Source organism: Suncus etruscus, chromosome 7 (genome assembly GCF_024139225.1).
Source record: "Suncus etruscus isolate mSunEtr1 chromosome 7, mSunEtr1.pri.cur, whole genome shotgun sequence".
Classification (NCBI taxonomy): domain Eukaryota; kingdom Metazoa; phylum Chordata; class Mammalia; order Eulipotyphla; family Soricidae; genus Suncus; species Suncus etruscus.
The window spans coordinates 9,843,137-9,865,430 of NC_064854.1; the positions used below are offsets into that span (position 1 = coordinate 9,843,137).

Consider the following 22,294-nt stretch of genomic DNA (forward strand, 5'->3'; position numbering starts at 1 on the left):
TTGACTTTGGCCTTGAGGTCTGCGGGGGCTGCTTTCCTCTCGTGGTGGTCTTGCTCTCAAGGGTAGTGGTGGGGTGCGCTGAGGGTGGGGTGCATACACAGCGCCTGTGAGGCACTGGGAGAGGCCAGGGTGGAGAAAAGCAGGTGTGAGACTGCAGAGGGCTATGGCAGCCCATGACTCTGTGTGTGTGTGTGTGTGTGTGTGTGTGTGTGTGTGTGACAAGTCAGGACTGGGAGCCCCCGTCTGTGTGTGAACCAATAAGGACTGTGTGTGTGTGTGTTTGTATGTACACGTGTTTGCTGTCTCAGCAGGAAACAGCCTTATACCATGGGTGATGTGTGTGTGTGTGTGTGTGTGTGTCAGAGAGAGAGAGAGAGAGACAGACAGACAGAGAGAGAGAGAGAGCGAGAGCGAGAGCGAGAGAGAGAGAGAGAGAGAGAGAGAGAGAGAGAGAGAGAGAGAGGAGAGAGAGAGAGGGGTTCCAACCGGCATGTGTGTATGTTTCTGTGGGAGAGCGAGAGACAGGCACTCAGCTGAGGTGCTGAGAGTTTTGTTGGTTTTGTTTGTCCCATCTGCCAGCCCCTGCCTGGGGCAGTCCCCCTCACCCTCAGCTGTTCGTATACAATATTAATGCTGACCATCTCAGCTCCGCACACAACGGCCCTAATTGTCGTCTGCGGCTTTAAGGCGGGCGCCCATCTGCAGGGAAGCTTTGAGAAGGAGAGAAGAAAACCCTCACCCCCAGCTGGTCACCAGAGAAGGTGGTGCCCCATTATAGATGCAGAAAGTTGAGACCAAAATTGCTTGAAAGAGTTTTTATGAAGCAAATGAACTGACACTTGGAATGTCTGTGTGCAGATTTGCACAAGTAATTACACTTGATTTGAAAGATCTTCCCGGCTAAGCCATTATTAAGCCCTCTCTCCCTTTGCACAAAGCACTTCCTCTGTAAGCAGCACGGCCACTCCGGGCTGGCTCCTGTTTGCAGAGCTACTGTCCTCCGGAGGGGCGTGTGTGTGTGTGTGTGTGGGGGGGGGGGGCTGTAGGCTGACAGAGTAGTGTTTTTCTGCCGATCTTCCCAATTCAGAAACACACGGAGTTCCCTGCAAGTTTTAGAGGCACTGTGGCTGCAAATGTAGCTATGGAAAACGTTTTTCTGATTTTAGAAAGAAAGAAGCGCTATTTGCACTTATGTCAGAAAGTCTCCAGAAAACAAAACAAAACAAAACAAAACAGGGTGTGTGTGGTGTGTGTGTGTGTGTGTGTGTGTGTGTGTGTGTGTGTGTGTGTGTGTGTGTGTGTGTGTGTGTGTAAGATCCAGACAAAGGGGTGGGGGCCAGGGTGGGAAGGGAGGAGCGCTGTCCAGAGTGCTGACCAGACCCGGCATATGTATGTAGCCCAGGAGGTGGAGAGCAAACTTCCCCTCAAGTCCCTTCCTGCTAAACCTTCCTCTGTTCCCCTGAAAAAGCTGGTTTAAGGTTCTGAACTCTTCAGAAAAACCTTCTGAAACACTTGAATCCAACTTGAGCCTCCCCTCTCTGAGCTCTGGGATTGTTCCATCGTTCCCTGATTTGAAACGTTTGGTACCTTCAGCTCTGAGTGCCTGGCAGGTGGGGTCTGGTGTCCCCTTCCCAAACTTAAGTCCTTCACAGACAAGCACGGTGCTGTGCCTTCCAAAAAAGTGATTTTGCTGTAGCAGGTCATTTAGGAGAACAACAGGGTGACAACTATTGTGGTTTCTGTCTTGTGGTTATTTCCTAAGTCTTTCTGTAGCTGAACTTAATGGCTTTCCTGAGAGATTGTGGATTGTCGGGAATACGGCTGATTCAGCACTGGTCTTCCCTTTGATTCCACAGTCAGTGGGGGGAACAATGGGGAGCGGCTGCCCCGAGCCTGCAGGCTGCCGATAAGGGCTTAATAGAATTCCCGAATGCCAAAGGTTTGGGATGTGGAATATCTTGGCACTCGATGTGTCCAGAGGAGATAGAAAATGGCTTTTCAGCAGCGCTCTCCGCTGAATATACCCTCTTATGCTAATGGATGTGAATTGATGGAAGAATGAAAAAAAAAAAAAAAGGCGAGCCGTATGCTGTAGCCTCACAAGCTTCTCCATGGGTTAATTAATATTTCATCCCCAGTTTGGTCAGTGAAGGGTGACACACACTTCCTGTGCTCCATCTAAGAATCGTCTGGAATACACAATTTATTTTTCTTGATGTGCTGAGAATAACATGTGTTATTTCACCTGGAAAGTGGAGGGCAGCATTGCATGTTAAAACAATGGCAAGTTGTGAGAAGTTGTGGTTAGTCCTTAAGGCTGCTCTCCTAGAGGAGGGCGAGGCTCGGTTCATGGGCCACTCAGTAGCCTGCTGGTTCTGACACTGGTGTGTGACACGGTGACTCTATAGGACATCCCCCTCTGCCCGTTGATGCTGAGTGGGTCATGCAACCCAGTTGTGATTTAGGACAGCTGTTCCCCAGCTAAGCAGGAAAGAACGGAATGTGGAGAGCGTGAACAGTGCCTGGGCCCCGAGTCCTTTCTTTGAGGAAAGTCCAGAGTTGCCTTATGGCAAACATCGCACACAGATGCAGAAACAGTACTGGTTGCTTGGCTTAAAGAGTGTGTGGGTGTCTCGGGGTGCCCCAGGCCATGGCTCCCACCCTCATTTCCAGCAGTATCACCTTCCAGGCCACTTAGAAGAGGCTCAGATAGTGTCTCCAGGGCTGTGCTGCTTCTGACTGTGATAAAGTTGTAGTTTGGAGGAAAGGAACACTTCTGTGTCAGGAGCACACAGCTCTCTTTGAGGGAATGGATTATTTTAAAACTTGAAGCAAGAAGGGACAGTGCGATGAAAGTAAAAAGAAAAAGCACCTTTTCCAAGTCTATTTTTGTAGGCATGACTTCATTTTTCTAGACTGTGGCCATTGGTACCTTTTATGAACCAAACCAAACAAAAAAAAATGTAGGGATTGAAGTCATTGGTACTTGAATATGCAGATGAGCCAGTAAGTCATCGTCCCGGTTTGTTGGAGTAATACATCTGTAGTCTCTTCTTCAGGATGGTAGGTCATATTCCGAACTACCAATAAATATTGTAAAGTACTTTCGCTGCAGCCGTGCAAACTCAGGGCATCTGTCATTCTGCTCGCTGCTATTAGAAATTATTGGACTAAACCACTGGTGGAGGAAGCAGGGGGGGTGGGTGAGCATGATGGTTTGATGCTCTCTTCCCTTCTGTGTGTTTTGCATTCAAAAAAAATCTCCATCACGCTGCATATTAATCATGAATTGTTGTGGCCAGCGCAGGCATCTCTTGTGCACTGGGGCTGGAAGTGGAGACGTGGCAGTCCGCTTGCCGGCCACCTCTGGCGCTCCCAGTCCGTAGATCCATCTTTCTGATGCTGTACTGTAAATTTATTTCACCTCAGAGAGTAAACAGATATATTGGAGCCCCAAGGGTTCATGGGTAGCGTATTTACAAAGGAGCGTCTCCGCCAGCCCGTGCCACCGCTGCTAATGAGAGCGGTCATTAAGTAAATGAGACGTCGCCTTTAGCTGGCTTAGGAGTTCGACACTAAGGGGAGAAGATATTTAATTGAAACCCTCGCATAGGCTTCCCCACATGTGATGCGAGAAGGAGCCAGCTGCCTTCCTTCTCCTCCTCCTCCTCCTCCTCCCGGCCAGCCTGCACCCCCATGTAAATTTCATGACTGCCTTCGTGATGTCATTTTGAAGGAGGACAGACAATAGCAGTAGGGAAAGGTAAGTCGGCAATCTGCTCTTCGGTTGACAAAGGCGGGTGTCCTGTGGGAGCTGGGAGTGGGCAGTGAGAGTGCTGAGGGCTGAGATGCGGCTTTCTGTGCTGGAAAAGGCAGGTCTGGGCTTGTGTTCAAGCCCTTGGACCCGGTTTTCTTCTTTCTCTTCGGGGTGCTCTCTCCTCTCTCTCTCTCTCTCTCTCTCTCTCCTCTCTCTCTCTCTCTCTCTCTCTCTCTCTCTCTCTCTCTCTCTCTCTCTCCTCTCTCTCTCCTCTCTCTCTCTCTCTCCTCTCTCATCTCTCTCTCTCTCTCTCTGCTCTGCCCTCCTCTGCCATCCCTGCTGCCTTGCTTAGCTTTCTGGGAGACAGGATTACAGGAGAGATATCGGGAGATCTGGTGTCAGGACCAGAAACTTTATGTGGAAACAGAGCACAGAGAGAGAGAGAGAGAGAGAGAGAGAGAGAGAGAGAGAGAGAGAGAGAGAGAGAGAGAGAGAGAGAGAGAGAGAGAGAGAGAGAGAGAGAGCTTCTGCCACTGGAGAAGCTTCTGTTCTTTCGGGCTGGGAGCTCTGCTGCCTCTCCTGGGGGAACCCCCCACCCATGTGGATCCCCCCCCCCCACCCGAGACTGTGCAATCTCCGTCATGTGAGCAGTTGGTCTGCGTGGCCACGTAAGGAAGGCCAGGAAGGTGCTGTGTCTGTGGGGAGATGCCTGACAGCTTTTGGGACTTCCCCTTTCCCTGTGACTTTGGGGTTAGTTAAAGTGGGTCTTTGGCGTAGCTAAAAGTGGGCCGGTGACCAGAGTGAGTGTAGACAGTGTCCTTGCTGCGGACAGGCACCGGCCCTGCCCTGGATGCCAGCTCATATCTCCTTTGTGGCCCAGGACACAGTTAGCTCCTAGCCAGGGGGCTGCCGGACTCGGTCTCTCCGCTGGGTGAAGTCTGCTGTTCACTTTCTTTCTTTCTTTCTTTCTTTTTTCTTTTTTTGTTGTTGTTTTTGGAGTTATCCACCTGGCGATGCTCAGGGATTACTCCTGGCTCTGCACTCAGAAATTACTCTTGCTCAGGGGGGACCATCTCAGAAGCTGGTGATTGAACCCAGGTTGGCCACGTGCGAGGCCAGTGCCCTCCCTGCTGGGCGATCCTTCTGGCCCTCCCTGGCTGTCACTTTCTACAACAAAATGTCTGAGTGCTGTGCTCAGCTGGGCTCAGGCGATGGGCTGGGTCTTTTCACTCTGTCACTGTGAGGGCAGTGGCAGTAAGGGGGGGGGGTTGAGAAGATTATTATCTTCTGCGAGAGTGAGGTTAGGAATTTTGCTTTGGAGCTTTAAACAACAAGCAAAGCAAAGCAAAGCAAAACAAAACAAAACAAAACACTAGACAATCCTGAGGTCGTGCCCGAGGCCAGTGGACAGAGGAGCAAACAAAGGGGGGGAGTCTGAGGGGCAGAGCTCAGAGGCCAGACTAGTCTTGGAGGCCCTTATGAGAGGCAGCACCTGGCTTTGCGTCCTGAGGGCCAAGACTTGCTCAGCTGAGCCACAGGGCTAGCCCGGAGGGCCACTCTTGGGGGCTGGGGAGGCCCTGGCTTGCACCCCAGTCTCCCTCCCGTGGGCCCTTGCTTCGATTACTGATTACTGCCTCCTTCCATATGGCCTGTTAATTAATGGTAAACAAAAGGCTGGGGTGAGGGACAGGCCTGAGGTTTGTGGTGTGGCCAGGAGGCCCTGCCAGCAGGACAGAACCTACCTCAGTCTCTGGGTGCTGTGTGATGTGCACAGGAGGCCAGTGAAAGGGCCCTTCTGAGGGGGGTGCTTCTGTCTAGAAAACTGGAGACTCCTGTCCCCGGGTGCAGCATGTTTGCTGGCCTAGAACAGTGACCTTCATGCCCTCTGACCCGCTAGCTGTGGGGCTTCTGAGTAAGTGAAATCTAGTGGACCCCATGTTCCCAAGTATTGCTCACTTGTCCGAGGCCACCCCAAACATTTCTAGCTAATACTTCAGGCCAGAACCTTCCAGAACCCACAAGTCCCCTTTGCTCCAAATTCTCCTGGACTTGAGGTGAGATAACCCCACACAGTGAACAGATACAGGGGTGGGGGGCATGGCGTCTGCCTCAGGGCACTAGGGACTTTTCAGGGAGTGTGTTGGGAGTTTTTGGGTGACATAGGACCCTCCCAGCAGCGGATCTAGAGCTTGGATGTGATGAATTTGCTCCCCGAGTCTGTCCAGTGCAGTCTTGTCCCTCCTTTCTACTCCATTATTTCCCTCTGGGGTCAGCAAGTGTGGCCCTGAAGACAAGGAGATATGGTGTGAGCGTGTTCATAGCATTTCCAGCCTGTATATTCAGCAGAATTCAAACCATCTTCATGATGTGACCCCTGAATACCTCTGTGTTCTGGCCCAGATATGAGCAGAGTCAGCAGAGGGAGCCCCCAACTCTGTCAGTCAGGTCCGCTCCAGCCACACAGCTGATCTGGTGGCAGAGAGAGATCTGTGAGAGCCTAGTGGGAGCCTCCGGGGGTCAGCCCTAGATCAGTGACCAGCGGGGGTGGAACTGACTGGTCACCTGACCCAATTAGGGGTCACTGGGCAGGGCGCTGGGCTGCTGGCTGGCTAGTGGCTAAAGACATGCAGAGTTCTCTATGCTATCCTGGCCAAAAGGCTCTTCAGTGGATTGGATCTGGCACATACTGACTGGAGAGGGCAGGGGGAGGCTTCTGTGCTCCCCTGAGAACGGTCTCCTTTACCCCATTCTCTTATCCCCCTCTTCTTGGCCAGGCACTCATGAATAAATATGGGTCTTGCGTGTATAGTTTTTATGAGAATCATGTGGTGTGTTGACAGGAAATGTCTTGGGGAGCTGGTCACTTGGAGATTGGTCACCCCTTTCCCAGAAGTGGGGAGACTGACTGTGCCACCCTCTGCCCTGTGGGGTGCTGCACCTCGGCCCAGGGTCTGCCCCGCCCAGGCCCCTGGGAACTTTGGTGAAATGATGACATCTCGGTATGTCTTTATTTTCATGAACTACAGGATTTCTCCAAATGTTTAAGCCGAAGGTGAGAGGAGCATTTTCACCTGATGTGAAACGACTTTGCTCTTAGCCTTGCACTGAGCTTGCTTCTTAGATAGGGAACAGATTGTGCTGGTGAGTGGAGTGCTCCAGCCTCTCCTCTCAGGCTCTCAGGGTCCCTGAAGCAGCTTGTCAAGGCTCAGCCTCACAGGGTTGGGAAAGCGTGCTCTTCTTCATTCTCACTCTTCCTTCTCTCTCTTTCTTTCTTCTTTCCATTTCTTTCTCTTTCTCTTGCTTTCTCACTTTTTCTTTCTTTCTTTCTTTCTTTCTTTCTTTCTTTCTTTCTTTCTTTCTTTCTTTCTTTCTTTCTTTCTTTCTTTCTTTCTTTCTTTCTTTCTTTCTTTCTTTCTTTCTTTCTTTCTTTCTTTCTTTCTTTCTTTCTTTCTTTCTTTCTTTCTTCTTCTTTCTTTCTCTTTCTTTCTTTCTTTCTTTCTTTCTTTCTTTCTTCTTCTTCCTTCCTTCCTTCCTTCCTTCCTTCCTTCCTTCCTTCCTTCCTTCCTTCCTTCCTTCCTTCCTTCCTTCCTTCCTTCCTTCCTTCCTTCCTTCCTTCCTTCCTTCCTTCCTTCCTTCCTTCTCTTCCTTCCTTCCTTCCTTCCTTCCTTCCTTTCTTCTCTTTTCTTTCTTCCCCACACCTTGTGGATGCTTAGGATGCTCAGGGCTTACTCCTGGCTGGTCTCAGGTTATCATATATGGGGATCAAACCCAGAGCAGCAGCAAGTGCCTTACCCACTGGCCTCTCATTTCCACTTTTTAATGTGTATTATTTAAAAAAGTGTCCTTGGATGGAGTGTCACTGATTCAGGGTATCTGCATACACCCAGCTGGGTTGTGAGCACTTGGACTCCTTACACAACTTCAGAGATGGCAGTAGAGAGGGTATTGACATGGTTGTGGCTGCCCATAGTCCCTCCTCAGACCTACAAGGCTGGTCTGCTCAAAACTCAGGCAGGGCTGGTCCCAGGGTAGGATGGTGCCAATGTGTGTGTGAGGGGAAGGCTTGGGGGGATTGGTTGGCGCTGCACGTGCAAGTATCAATGCCACCTAAAACATGGGGGGACGCATGGGTGTGCCATATGGTCTGAGTGGAGGACAGCTGAGTCTGCTTGGCTCTCACCTCACCCTCACGCCTGGCTTCACACCTTGATTGTACTCCACATGGTCTCAGGGCCTTGCCGCAGCCATCTGGGCTCTCCGTTCTGACCATTTGTTGCCCAACCACAGTGAGAGGAGTGTGTGAGCTCTGTGGTCCATAGCCCTCGGCCTCTCATTCAGACCTGCACTGCCCAGGGGGTTGGCAGTAGTGTGGTCCTCCACTGTGCCCAGTGCCCAAGTGTCCAGACTTCAAATTACAGGGACAGCAGCAGGAGCAAGCTCACAACCAGCTGAGTTCGTGACAGAACTCCTTGGTCTTTGAATCTCCTGCACTACTTCCGGCTCCTCTGGGTAGCCCATGTACTTCCCTGTCAGAGGTGAAGATGGCCTTGCCTCGAAATCCAGCTGGTGTCATCACTGAGCACTGCTGAGACAGTCTCTCCTTGGCATCTCCTTGGCATTGACCCTCCTACTAGCCCAGACTCTTTTCAGAGCAGACTGAACAATGAGTTGGCTTATTACCTAGAGGTCTGTGCTGGACTCCTGTGACCATCACATCTCCTGCCTTATTTAGGTTTTGCTCTGGAAGGACCAGGACTGAGATGGATGGGCTTGCTGTGTGGAACTTTGTCACTGGGGTGCAGCGAAGGGCCTGTGATTCTGTTGTGTGCACTGGAACAGGGGTGAGCCCTCACAATCAGTTCCCAGGGACACATAAGCGTGGGTGCACTGTTTCATAGGCAGAGCTCTGTAGCTGGCCTGGAACCTTCTCACATTGGGGTGCAACTTCCAGAAAGCACCTCCCTTTACCATCCCTGCCTTGCTGCTCAGACTCCCAAAGGGAAGTCTGACTCCCTCCTACTTTGGGTCCTAGCCTTACTCTCCATCCCTAGACCCCAAGACCCCCCACATTCCCATTCTCTCTTCACTTCCTGCTTTGAAATCTTGCCTTACTTGTCTTTTTCAGGTTAGCACAGAGGTTTCTATTTCCTGGGGCTTCTTGACTTCCCTCTTGCCTTTAGTGTGTTTTGTTGAAGAACTTCTCTGGCTTCTTGGTCACATTCTGGGTATCTCTGTAAGACCCCAGGTCCAGGGCTGGCTTGCTGGGGGCACACTTAGGCTTTGGATCTGGCTTCAAAACTAGTGTTGGCTCCAGAGTGCATCCTTATGAACTGAGTGTTCAGTGCTAATCTGAGTATTGCTAAGGAAAGGTCTAAGTTTTGTTTGGTCTTGGGACAGGAAGGAAAACTGAATTGGGAAGAAAAGGCTCTTCAGTACTCTCGAGCAACTTTCCTTCTGAAATTCCCTCTCTTGCTCCTCTTGGAGGCCAAATGGAGAGGCAGATCTTGCTCTGGCTGTTGTTTGATGTTCTGTGTGCTCATTTCCTGTCCCATCTACTCTTAGCCATGGGGACCATTTGATCTCTTTTGGTACCACAAAATGACTGTGAGGATGCCCTAAATTGACACACACCGTAAGCATATCACTTTTTTTTTTTTTGGTTTTGGGGCCACATCTAGTGGCGCTTAAGGATACTCCTGGCTCTGTGCTCAGAAATCACTCCTGGCAGGCTCAAGGGACCATAGAGGATGCCAGAGATTGAACCCGAGTCTGTCCCAGGTTGGTCACGTGCAAAGTAAATGCCCCCACCATTGTGCTATTGCTCAGGCCCAAGCACATCACTTTTGTGGAAGTTTGGACAGTGCTGCTCTGACTCTGAGGTCTTTGGAATATTCTGGAAGCAACAGTGATTATTAGAAGAGTGCAGAGACTCTAAGTCTCTCCAAGTTTATATCTTCAGGCCACACAGGCAGGGAGAAGAGCGAATTGTTAGGTGAACTGCATCCGGCAGAGCTTTGCAGTAATGGCACTGCGGGAGCAGGTCCTGTAGAGTGACCCCCTGTGCTGTCCCTGGCATGTTTGCTCTTCCAGCAGTGGCTACATTTACACCTTGCCTCTGGGTGTGGGTCCCTTTGGTGAAAGAGAGTCTTGTGTGAGAGATGCTGTGTCAGGAAAGTATGCATGAGGGATAATTTGTGTGAGGGACGGTATGTGTGAGGGACAGAGTGTGTGAGGGAGGTCATTTTGGTGAGAGGTGAGAGAGGGTACTATGAAGCATGGTGTTGTGAGGGAGGGTGTGTGTGAGGGATGGGGTGTAGTAAGGTGTGTGTAATAAGAGATAGTGTCAGGAGGGTTAGGGTCTCCCCTCTAGGTTGTTTATCTCATGTTGGCTCTTGATGTGTTAAATGCTGTGCATTAGATTGGAACCCATATTCCTAGCCCTCAAGGGCTGTAGAGTGAGTTAGTTTTGGGTTCCTCCTGAGCCCCAATATTGACCTTGATGGGGGCCACTGAGCCCTGGAGCTGGGACATCTAATGTTCTATCTTCCTTTCAAGATTTTACTATCCTGGGCCTGGAGAGATAGCACAGCGGTGTTTGCCTTGCAAGCAGCTGATCCAGGACCAAAGGTGGTTGGTTTGAATCCCGGTGTCCCACATGGTCCCCCGTGCCTGCCAGGAGCTATTTCTGAGCAGACAGCCAGGAGTGACCCCTGAGCACCGCTGGGTGTGACCCCCCCCCCAAAAAAAGACTTTACTATCCTTTTACTCTGTGGGTAGGGCAGAGCTTGAACCTCTCAAGTGGATCCTGAGCGGCCTCCTCTGGGCTCTGGAGCAAGGTTTCTCAGAAGCTCCTAAGACCTTGGGGAAGGTACCCCGAGGAATCCTCTTGCCCACAACCAAACTTGGATTCACTTTGGTTCTCTGTACATTGAGAACAGATAGCTTTGTGAGCATGGCCTGCATGTGTCCTCCTGTCCCCTCCTTTCCTGAACCCAGCCTTCAGGGACAGTACCCACACACTCCAGCTCATATTACCTGTGTCCCCTCCCAGACCTGAGCCAGGACAGTGTCCTTTGCAGAGTCAGTCTCCACATCTGTTCCTTCCAAGCCCAGTTCAGGAGCTTCCCTTTCTTCTCATCTTTTCTGTTGGGCTGGGGCCCTTGGGGGGCTATGGAAAAGGTCAGGGGGTACTGGAGGAAACCATTTTTTTTTGGTTTTTTGGCCACACCCGGCATTGCTCAGTGGTTAATCCTGGCTGTCTGCTCAGAAATAGCTCCTGGTAGGCACGGGGGACCATATGGGACACCGGGATTCGAACCAACCACCTTTGGTCCTGGATCGGCTGCTTGCAAGGCAAACGCCGCTGTGCTATCTCTCCGGGCCCCATGGAGAAAATCATTTGAGGTATGCCACCTCTGACAAGTGTGGGACTCTTTGGTATGGGCAGGGTCTCCATGAAACCCCTGTGCATCTGTGTGGTCAACAGCGCCAGCCCTTCCCTGGGTGGACAGCAGGGTTCTAGAGGGTGAGGAGCAGAGATGCGAGAGAAGCCTTGGCCACCAGGATCTCGGGGATACAGTCTGCCTAGGGACTCCCCCCACCATCTTCTCTGGTTGCCAGGCTCATGACAGGCCTCCTGGAGACAGTCCTGTGATTTGGATTGGGAAGTCATCATTATGGGGAACAGTTTAGCACTTGTTTTTACAGCCTGGGTAAGGTTAAAAGAAATAATAATAATAATAACAACATAAGACTCAGCCACTGTAACTGCCTCTAACATGCTATTTGCATTTTTAAGGAAACTTCTTTGAGACAGCCTGGGTGAAAGGTCACTATTTGCATATAAATAGGAAGAAAGTGTGTCCTATTGTTTTCTGTGCCTGCACTTGCCATTGCTGCCGCTGCTGCAGAGATTACGGGACACGGCCTGCATTTGGCTTTTATTGAATAGAGAAAGTACCAGAAAGGTTGATCTAGAAAGCAGAACATGGAGAGAAATGTGCAAAGCTCGAAATTGCTGTGCTTGCCCCCCCTCCTTCCCCCGTTTTCACCTAAACTCAGCAAAAGCAGGTCTGTCTTTGCCCCACTCAGCAAATCTTCCTTGGATTTCTCTCTGGATTCCAGCCTAAAAAAAAAAAAAAAAAAAAAAAGAAAATAAAAAAGAGCACAATTCATCCACATTTCTCTTCGGACTTGTTTGTGTTTCTGCCAAAGGCTGGTCAGAAGAGTGCATGCGTTCCTCCCTACCAAAATTGTGCGTCTAGGTGTATCTGTGTGGAATGTACTGGGACCACAGGTCTAGGAGTGTGTGTGGGGGGTGTGATCCTGGGGAGTGGTTAGGGGATGTTGCACAGAATCTGGCAGGCGCCACCTCTTATGCCTCCCTGTCCTGGCACATAGATCACTTCCTACGGGGTTTCCAGGACTGCCCCATGGAGTCTGTCTCGGGGCCTGGCTGGAGCTCCTTCCTGTCTCAGCAGTGGGGCTGCTGGCATTGGCATCAGCCTTAGTCCAGGATACTGGTCCCTGTGGGCTGGAGATTTGGCCCTGGGACTGTGGGAAGCGGGACCTCACCCTCCTTTTCTGCTCATGGAGGTTTCACTGAACACCCTTTTCTGAAACTAAGGGATGACCCCACTTCCCAACTCTCTTCATGGTACAAGTGTCACCTTTTCTCTGAAGTCACCTGAGGGCTGAGGAGCCTGAGGTTCTGCTCTCACTTCCTCAAGAGTCCCATCAAGGTCTTCCCTCAGCTGGTGCTGTCTGCCTGTGCCCAGCCAGCTAGAACCTCACTTGGGTTTTGCCTTTGACTTGGTCTTGTGCTTGGTTCCTTCTTGGCAGACCCCCCATTGTGGATCTATCGGCTGTTCCTAGGAAGACGCTGCAAGAGGCAGCCCAGCCCTTGGCTGACCCTGTCAGACTGTGCTTCCTGTCCCTCCCTTTTGGTCCACATTTCTGCCTTGTGCCAACTATGGAGACTCACAACTATTTTTATCTGTGGGTTGTGATAACCGACTCGATGCTTAGATTGTCCCTGAAGCTCTTCCATGTCTCTCTAGCCCCAGACACTTTGCTCTGCCTGCTGCCCTAGAAACCCCTGCGTATCCAGATCACCATTCTAGGGGTGCAGGGGTGCACCACACACAAGCATACTTGCTCCAATTCTTCTTTTTCTCCATCTTTTGTGCATGGGAAATGAACATGCTTGCATGAAACGCCAGATGCTGCACCCCACAGCCCACCCGAATTTCCTGAGGGGGGCCTGCCTTCTGCATGCAGACTTCCAGCTTCACTACCTTGCTGACTTCTGGTTGGACAGATCCCCTTCTCCACCCAGACATTGATATCGGGCCCACTTTCTCCTCTTCATAGTGGCCAGTCTTGGTGTCCCTCTGACCTCCTTATTCCTCCAGGTCAGGCTTGGTTGGGGCACTCCCCCATCCTGGCTGAGGCCCTGATGTGGGGGGAACTCACTAGCCAGTGAGGGGACTTAGGGTAGAGGGTGCCTGGGATGGGGCTTCACTGCTGCCTCTTCCATTTCTTACTCTCTCTCTCTCTCTCTCTCTCTCTCTCTCTTGTTTTTGGGCCACACACAGTGGTGCTCAGGGATTACTCCTGGCTCTGGGCTCAGAAATCGTTCCTGGCAGGCCTGGGGAGACCATGTGAGATGCCAGGAATTGAACCCAGGTCCATCCTGGGTTGGCCACATGCAAAGCAAACTCTCTACCACTCTGCTATCTCTCCAGCCCTATCTTTCTCTCTCTTTTTTTAATTATAAGAAGATTGTTAGCAGCATCCTTTATAATAAAGCTAATGTTTGAGTATTGTGTCACAATGTGGTCACACCCACCACCAACATGTCAATATTCCTACACCCTGTCCCTTTTTTTTTTTCACAGATTCATTGCTGACCTCTGTTCTATGTCAGGCCCCCCAATTTTTTTTTTCAGTGGTTACAGGTCATCCCTCCCTTTCCTCGGGTTCTTTAGAGACCAAGTAATGAGTGCGATCTTTGGCATTCGTCTTTCTTCCTTGGGCTTAATCTGCTTAGCATGACCTCTCTAATTTTATGCTGCAGTAAAGGCAAGATTCTCTTTTCTTAGAGTTGAGTAGGATTCTGTTATGTATTAGTTTGCACACTCGATCTTCTCATCTGTTATTGGGCCCTTGAGTGTTGGTAGACTCTGGTTCTTGTGAATATTACTTCAGTGAACACCGGTGGGCATACTTCTTTTTGCATTCTTGGAAGAGTAGAATTTCTGGATCCACAGGTGAATCTATTTTATTTATTTATTTTGGTTTTTGGGTTATACCCGGCAGTGCTCAGGGGTTACTCCTAGCTCTGCACTCAGAAATTGCTCATGGCAGGCTAAGGGGACCAGATAGGATGCTGAGAATTGAACTACTATCTGTCCTGGATGGGCTGTGTGCAAGGCAAATGCCCTACCGCTGTGCTATCTCTCTAGCCTGGTGAATCTACTTTAAATCTTTTAAGCAGTGTCCTTTCTGCTTTCTATTGAGGTTGACACAGACAATAGTCTAATCTGTGAGTGTGAGGGCCCCCTTCCCAGCACATCCTGCCAGTTACTTCTTTCTGGAAGTTCTAAGAAAGCATCTCTCCAAAGTTGACCTGGGGTTGGTTTTGTGGGGACTTGAAATGGTTTCTGTCAGTTCATTCAAACACTCTCTTTCCTTCCTTCCTGAACCTTTCCTTGGACCTGAGTAAGAGTGAGGAGGGAATTGGTGGAGACTGGGATGAAGGCAGGACCACTTTTCCTTTAAAATGTGAGATGTGTTTATACACAGTACCGTTTCCAGTCTTTAGATGGGCATATTTGATTTTGTTCTTCTTTGAAACTGAAGCTATTTCTTTGTGGTGCTGATGGACATTTCTCTAAGGACTAGGGACTAAAGCATTTTTTCATGTACTTATTGGATATTTTGCTGCCTTTGAAGACATGCCTCTTCAAATCCTTTTATATTTTAAAATTGGATATTTTTTCTAATGGAATTGTAAGCATGGCTTTTTTGGGGGCGCTCCTGACTGGTGCTCAGGAGGTCCCATAATACTCCCTTTAGATACCTGGATGCTTGGGACCTGTGTGTTGGGTTTCACCTGGCCAGGAGGGGTTTTTTGGGGGGCTGTGTAGCACTAAGGTTCCAACCTGGGTTCTCCCCAATTCCCTGGCCCTGTTTTATGCCATTTGAATGCAAGATCCCATCAGATCTGTGAAAACAGTGTCAGGATGTGGGACCCAGAATGCCCCAGTGCTGCAGTCCTGCTGGGGAGGCAGGAGAGTGAGGGACTGGGGTCATTAGGTCGGGACAGGCTGTCTTGGGTTGGGTTGGGCCAGTGCATCTGAGCATGTCTGCACACCAGTCCCACTGGGGGAAGTCTGGGGCAGGTCCCTGTGCCTGGCTTCGGGGTCACAGTCTTGGGCCCTCTCTGCCTCCCACTACTAGTGACTCCCTTGCTGTTTGTAATGCTGCCTGGGACCCTACATGCTCAGCAGAACTAGGGACAGGGCTCTGCCCTTGGCTCTTGGAAGGGGGGTTCTTACATCATACTCACCACCAGAGATCTCCAAGCCCCTCACTGGTCAGGATGGTCACTACAGGCCAGGCCGGGTGGGGACAGAAGCAAGGATCCTCTTTTTTGGATCCCAGCACTGGAAATCTCTGGGTGTCTCTCAGAGAAGTAGCCTCTGCCTTTCATCTGCTAACATGACCCCCATTTAAGGTAAATGACCATTTCAGGGCAGTGGGCTTCTCTGCAATGAAGTCCTGTTTGGGGGTTTTGCTTGGTACTTTGGGGTGTGGCCCCAAAGATGTTGACAGAGTCAGGGTAGCACTGGAGTTGAGGTTCTTCTGCCAGCTCTGGGAGAAGTGGCATGTTGGGAGTTGGGGCTTCTCAGTCACTTGCACCCCATCTTTTGCAGGCTGGTAGAGGGGCCTGCTTCAGGTTCTCTGTCCTATATGACCACAGATTCCTTTTCAGAGCTGCTCAGAAACTGCTCAAGGAAGTTGGTCTAGGAGAACTGGGTCCTGGGTGCTCCTGGGGAGAGGGAGGAGGGAACGGAACTCATGCTCTGCTCATGGCCCTCAGCCAGCTCATTAACTCCAAGGCAGGAGAACCTACTGAACTCCCCCCCCCCCCCTGAAGCAACACAAGTCTCAGTCCCCTTGCCCTGTGGGAAGGGGGTGCCTATTTCTTCACCCCAACTCTGTAGTCCTCAGGCTGTTGGCAGCCCCACTGTAGCTTTGGGGGTCGTTTTGCACCTCCCTCTCATCCTTGTCAGACTGAAGAGGGCGGGAAGGTTGTGGGAGGTGTTGAGACTCCAGGGGACCTGCAGTCCCTAAACTACCCCAAGTGGACCACCCTTAGGTTAGTGAGGGTGCTTGACAGGCCTTGGGGGAAAGTCTGTGACTCCAGGTGGCTTCAGTCTGTGCCAGAGCTCCTGGGGACCCTGAGGCATTTTCCTAGCATTTTCCAGAGAGATCAGGGGTCCTACAGATTCAGGAGGCGCTGGGTTCTAGAAAAAAACCAGCCTTTGGGGTGCACATTAGAACAGAGGCAGCAATGGTAACAGGGACACGGAATGTGTGCGACCTGCCTGTACAGCCCCACTGACTTCTAAGGAGTAGTGCTGAATGGGGGAATATTCATTTCCTGTTGTTTTTTTTTTTTTTATTGTCACTTACTTAATGACCTTCCTTTGAAACGCTGCCATTGTAGAAAGCTGGTTGTCATGGCGACCGGGAGTGCCGGTGGGGGGGGGGTAGGTACACAATGCATTTCTTTGTCCTGTCCAGCTGATGCCTTCAGCCTTGGTTCAGACGTGTGAATTTATGTGAGGAATTAAATATTAACTGGAGGCGCTGCCCTGGAGTGAGACAGAGCGCAGGGAGAGAGAGGGAGGTGCTGGGATGGAGGAATAGGAGGCCGTGATGAGGCGCCATGGGGCACACAGGTGACCCTCCCTGAAGCCAACCTTACAACTGGCCATGAGGCAGAAACCTGGGTTCCTCTGTCCGAAGCCAAGATAAATTTAAGGAGCAAGAAAGAATTTAGGGCTCTAGGGATCTAGGGGGTCCAAGTCAGAGGCTGCCCTGTAACAGTCCCTGAAAGGAAACTCATGTGTTCCATGTTGGATATCAGAAAAGGGGGAGTTTCTGGGGCCGAAGAGATAGCACAGTGGTAGGGTGTAGGCCTTGCATGTGGCCGACCCTGATGGTAGCCAGTTCGATTCCTGGCATCCCATATGGTCTCCTAGTCTGCCAGGGTTATTTCTGAGTGCAGAGCCAGGAGTAACCCCGGAGCACCATTGGATGTGGCCCAAAAACCAATTAATCAATCAATCAAAAAATAAAGTTAAAAAACAAGGGGGGGTTTGCAAGTGCACCACAGGGTTGGCAAGTCTTGCCCATCCCTGTCTGCCCTATTGAAGCTGGCTCTGTGGCCGTTCACCAGGCCTTCCTTCTCTCTCCCTCAGAAAATGAATTCCGGGGCGAGCTGCTGAGGCAGAGGTGGACACGTGCAGACAAGGGCAGCGTTGCCAGCTCTTCCAGACTCCTCGTGGGTGGACACGGCGAGGTGAGGTGGCCAAGTGCAGCTGGGCTTCCTGCCCGGGACTCATGGCGGAGGTGACTTTTGGCCTTTCTGCCCTGGGGTTGATCCCTATCTGGGGGGAGGGGGTTGTATGTTTGCACCGTCCTTCATCAGCTGCCACAAGCCACAGGACACTGCACCACACCACCACACAACACTGGACAGTAACCAAAGCACACAGATACACACAGCGTGCATATCACACACAGCAACACAGGACTCACAGTCCATCTTTGGTTCTAGAACTTCCTGTGACAGGTTTGGGTGTAACCAAGTATCAAGGTTAGGGCATCGCAGAGATAGATGTGCATGTGACAGTGAGCTGGGGTGACTCTTTTTCAGACATGGGTGACCCAAGTTAGTTTGTAAACATGACCTGGATGCAGACAGGAGGGGGCTAAGGATGGCTGCACCCCACCCCCCATATGTCAAGCTTGACATTCTCATCTTTAATCACCATCGGAGTGGGAGCCAGCTACTTAGCATCCTGGCTACGTCACCGGACCTGTTCCTGTCAGCTATTAGCTCTCACCTAGTTGGAGTCTGAAGCAAATGAAAAGTCTGTGAGACCAATCCTGTCAAGACTCAGTCTGGGCATTTTGTTCATCAGAGGGTTTGACAATGATGTTTTAAAGTAGTTGATTAAAGTATCAATTTACTCCAGTTACTTCATTTTTTTCTCCTTGAATTTGCCTCATACTTCCGCATTACAGTTCTAATCCTTCCAGCAGCTCCTGAAAGCTTCCAGATTTGAGACCTGTTCCTCTGAGTCTTTTTTTTACTTTTAATTAATTAATTAATTGGTTTATGGACTACACCCAGTGGTGCTCAGGGGTTACTCCGGCTCTGCACTCAAAAATCACCCCTGGCAGGCTGGGGGATCATATGGAATGCCAGGAATTGAACCGGGTCCCTCCTGGCTCTGCTGCATGCAAGGCAAATGACCTACTGCTGTGCTATCACTCCACCTGAGTATTTGTTTGTTTGTTTGTTTTTTGGGCCACACCCAGCAACACTCAGGGGTTCCTCCTGGATTTGTGCTCAGAAATCATTCCTTGTAGGCTCAGGGGACCATATAGGATACTGGTGATCAAACCTGGATCCATCTTGGGTCACTGCATGCAAGGCAAATGTCCTACTGCTGTGCTATCACTCTGGCCCTCCTCAGAGTCTTGGTTTCCTTGTTTCTTCAAGTCTGGGGATGATGAGAGGCTAGAGAGGTGAAGGGAAAGGAACTGCCTTCCCTGGAACTCGGGCATGGCCAGTGTGAAATGTGACCCCGGACATGGCTTTACTCAGCTTCTCTGGGGACTTCTTCCTTTGCAGTCACTTGTCTCTGTTTGACTGGCACACTCACTCTGTTCTCATGATATCTGTAGGCAGCAAAGGCAGAGGAAGTATCTTCCTAGAGGTCTGCAGAGCAGCACGATGGCCCTTTTGGAGGGCTTCAAAGTAAGGCACAGCCCAAGAAAACTGGTAACAAGAGAGCAAGGCATTAGCTCTGTGGTGGTGACAATGGGTGAGAGCCGGGCCTTGAGAGAGGCTAGGGGCCCAGTGAGCTCTGGAGGGCAGAGCAGAGCTGCTGTGAACCGGGTGGAGACGGCTCAGTTCCTGCCTCTGAGTTCAGCACCAGCCAGTGGACAGCTCAGTATTGGAAAGGACTGTTTGAAAGGCGGGGTGGCTTTGTGTTTGGGGGCGCCGGGCATCTGCTAAGGAGAAGAGGACAATCTTCTTTCCTTGCCTGGCCTAGAAGGGTAAAGCCTCTGGGTCCATTTCACATTCTGTAAGTGGGTATAAGTTGTGAGGCTCAGGCACAGGCTGGCAGGTGGGCATTCAGTTGGGCTTCTCTGTTTTTGTTTTTGTTTTTGGTTTTTGTTTTTGGGTCACACCCGGCGGTGCTCAGAAATAGCTCCTGGCAGGCACGGGGGACCATATGGGACACCAGGATTTGAACCAACCACCTTTGGTCCTGGATCGGCTGCTTGCAAGGCAAACGCCTCTGTGCTATCTCTCCGGGCCCTGTTGGGCTTCTCTGCCATTCAGAGTGGTGCTGCTAAGGCTGAGGCCTTCCTGCCCCCCCCTTTTTTTTTGTTTTGTTTTTTGTTTTTTGGGCCACACCCGGCGGTGCTCAGGGGTTCCTCCTGGCTGTCTGCTCAGAAATAGCTCCTGGCAGGCACGGGGGACCATATGGGACACCGGGATTCGAACCAACCACCTTTGGTCCTGGATCGGCTGCTTGCAAGGCAAACACCGCTGTGCTATCTCTCCGGGCCCTTTGTTTTGGGTCACACCCAGTGGCTCTCAAGGGTTACTCTAAGCTCTGTGTTCAGAAATTGCTCCTGCCAGGCTTGGGGGACCATAGCGGATGCCTGGATTTGAACCGAGATCCTTCCTGTGTTGATCATGTGCAAGGCAAACACCCTACTGCTATGCTATTGCTCCAGCCCCCCTCCCCTTTTCTGGCTGCTTCACTCAGCAGGGCTAGTCTCTGCCCTGGGCAGTCAGTGGCTCCATTTATGTCCCCTTCAGACTAGACATCTTTTCTCAGAGCATCTAGTAAGCAGTTACGAGTTTTACTTTTGGGGTTAGTGGAAGTTATGAGTCCATGCTTAGAGGTGTCAGAAGGACCACCCCCAGGACATGTGCTAGAGAAACTCTAAGGAGATCTTCTCCACACAGGCGTGTGCCCTGATACCCCGAGGAGAAGGCTACCCCGCTCAGCCGACAGGGGAGCCAACAATAGGTGGAGGAGCTTCAGGAGAATTTCAGACACACAGTGGGGTGCTTCCAAGAAGGGGCCAGACCTGTCCTGCAAGGATAAAGGGGGTACTGTGAGGAGTGGAATTCTGAGAGGCTGTGAGAGATTCAGGGTTTCTATGAGGGATTCTGTGAGGGGTCAGGAGTTTGGAGAGGCTTTGAAGCTTCAGAGGTTTTGTGATATTGCAGGGGTGCTGTCAGCACAGTGAGGGGTGCAAGGATGCTTACAGGGGGGCTGTGAGGACAATGAGAAATACAGGGATGCTGTGAAAACTGTGAAGGGTGCTCTTGGGACTGTGAGAGGCACAGGGGTACCACAAGGACAATAAATTTGCAGGGGTGCAGGAGGGTGAGATTCAGAATCTAGGGAGCAAGATGCATGTGGAGGGCTTTGAAGTGGCGGGATTTTCCACTATGAGGCCAGTAGACTGAGTCTGGTCTGAGCAGGTGTCTGCTCAGAAGAAGGGGAGACAAGCAGGTAGCTTGAGAGACCACCTGAGAGGACCCCGGTGGGCTAAGTGTGGGCTCAGGTAAGGGCTGGGTGCTGCCTCTCCCTCAACATGTGCCCTCAACTTCCTCCTGAGAGGAAGGTTCCTTCACTCTGTGCCCTACTGGGCAGGGCTGCCAGCAGGCTCCTGAAGTGTCCAGAGGCCCCCCTCCTCACCCAGGTCTCAGACAGACCAGGCAAGCCTCGCATACGTCATAATCTCCAATTCCTAGTCACCCTAAAGCCATTCTAATCCCACAGCTTTGCAGGCTGTCAGACACATTTCCAGTGAAACTGGGTCTTACTGAGTCTTGACCCCCAGCCCAGGGCTAATCTCAGGGACCTCCCTTCTTCACCCACATGAGCCAGTATCAGTTTAGCCCCCATACCAACTGAAGGGTTCAGAGGTGACTGTCCACCCTATCAGGAAAAGGGCAGTGATAAACCATAGCTCAGCTCTTGTGGGGTCATGACCTTGGGGTAGAAGCAAATGTGCTTATTCTAGGCAAATTTGAGGACCAGGAGAGCTCAGCCAGGCACAGGGGAGGACTGTGGGACTGAGAGAGGAGGAGTTTCCAGGCCCCAGAGTTCTGTTCCCAGCTGCAGCACATGACCTCGGGCCTCCCCAATAACCTTAAAGTGGATCTGTGGGTCCCCACTTCTGAGGACCCATTCTGGAGTAACACCATGCTCTTGGGGGAGCCATGTGTCACCTCAGGGCAGGATGTCACCTGAGTGAGCATGAGGTGGTGGTGGGAAGATGGGGCCAGGGTTCAGTGTGGTTCTGCCCTCTATCATGTCCTGGCCCTCTGCTGGGGGCAGAAACTTGGCACAAACTGCTCAGGACACAGAAGAGCATCAGCAATAAAAGCCCGAGAAAGGCTCCAGAGAAGAGAGTGACAGAGATAGAGACATAGAGACATTGAGAGATACAGAGACAGACCCAGAGGTAGATACAGAGACACAGGCAGAGACAGAGAGATATGAAGAGACACAGAGTCACAGAGACAAATGCAGAAACATGGAGAGACACAGAGATACGGAGAAAGACACAGATACATAGGACCCTGGTTCTCATTTCTTTTTTTAAATTTTTATTGTGACCAAAGTGCATTACATATCTTTCACTGCATCATTTATGGTACATAGTGACAATGAATGAGGAGCATTCCCACCACCAGTGCTGTCCTCCCTCCGCCCCTGTTCCCAGTATGCATCCCATATCTCCCTCCTCTACCCCCCAGTATGCTAGTGCAATTGGTCTCCACTTTACAGCTTGTTGTAGATTGAGCATCTATTCTACCGTCATTGGAGATAAAAAGGATAAGAAAAAGGGGAGAAAAAAAATTGGAGACAACTACCAAAAAAAGAAAAAAGAGAGAGAAAAAAAGAAAAGAAAAATGGAAGAAAAAAGAAAAAAAATGAACCCGGCAAATAAAAATAAAAATAAAAATAAAAATCTAAATAATAACCACAAGAGTGAAAAAGAAAGAGAAAAGTGGAAGAAAAAAGAGAAGAAAAATAAAGTCAAAAACTAACAAATCAAAACAAAACAAGAAAAAGTATGGGTGCTGGAGTGGTAGGGTTTGGCGTTCCCCCCACTTTTTTTTTTTTTTTTTTGCATAGGCACAGTAAGCATTGGGGATGAAAGGGAATTCCCATGGCCTAAGAGTTTCAGGGTTTC

At 50.6% G+C, this 22,294-nt stretch overlaps 1 protein-coding gene across 1 annotated transcript in view; it reads left to right on the plus strand.

Moving 5' to 3' along the window:
* The first annotated feature begins 3,374 nt into the window (after positions 1 to 3,374).
* Positions 3,375 to 22,294, plus strand: part of MYT1 (myelin transcription factor 1) — a 61,726-nt gene continuing 42,806 nt past the window's right edge. Inside the window, exons 1-2 of the mRNA XM_049777470.1 lie at positions 3,375 to 3,763; positions 17,251 to 17,351. The gene's annotated coding sequence lies outside the window, so the exon portion shown is untranslated. The remainder of the gene's footprint in view (positions 3,764 to 17,250; positions 17,352 to 22,294) is intronic.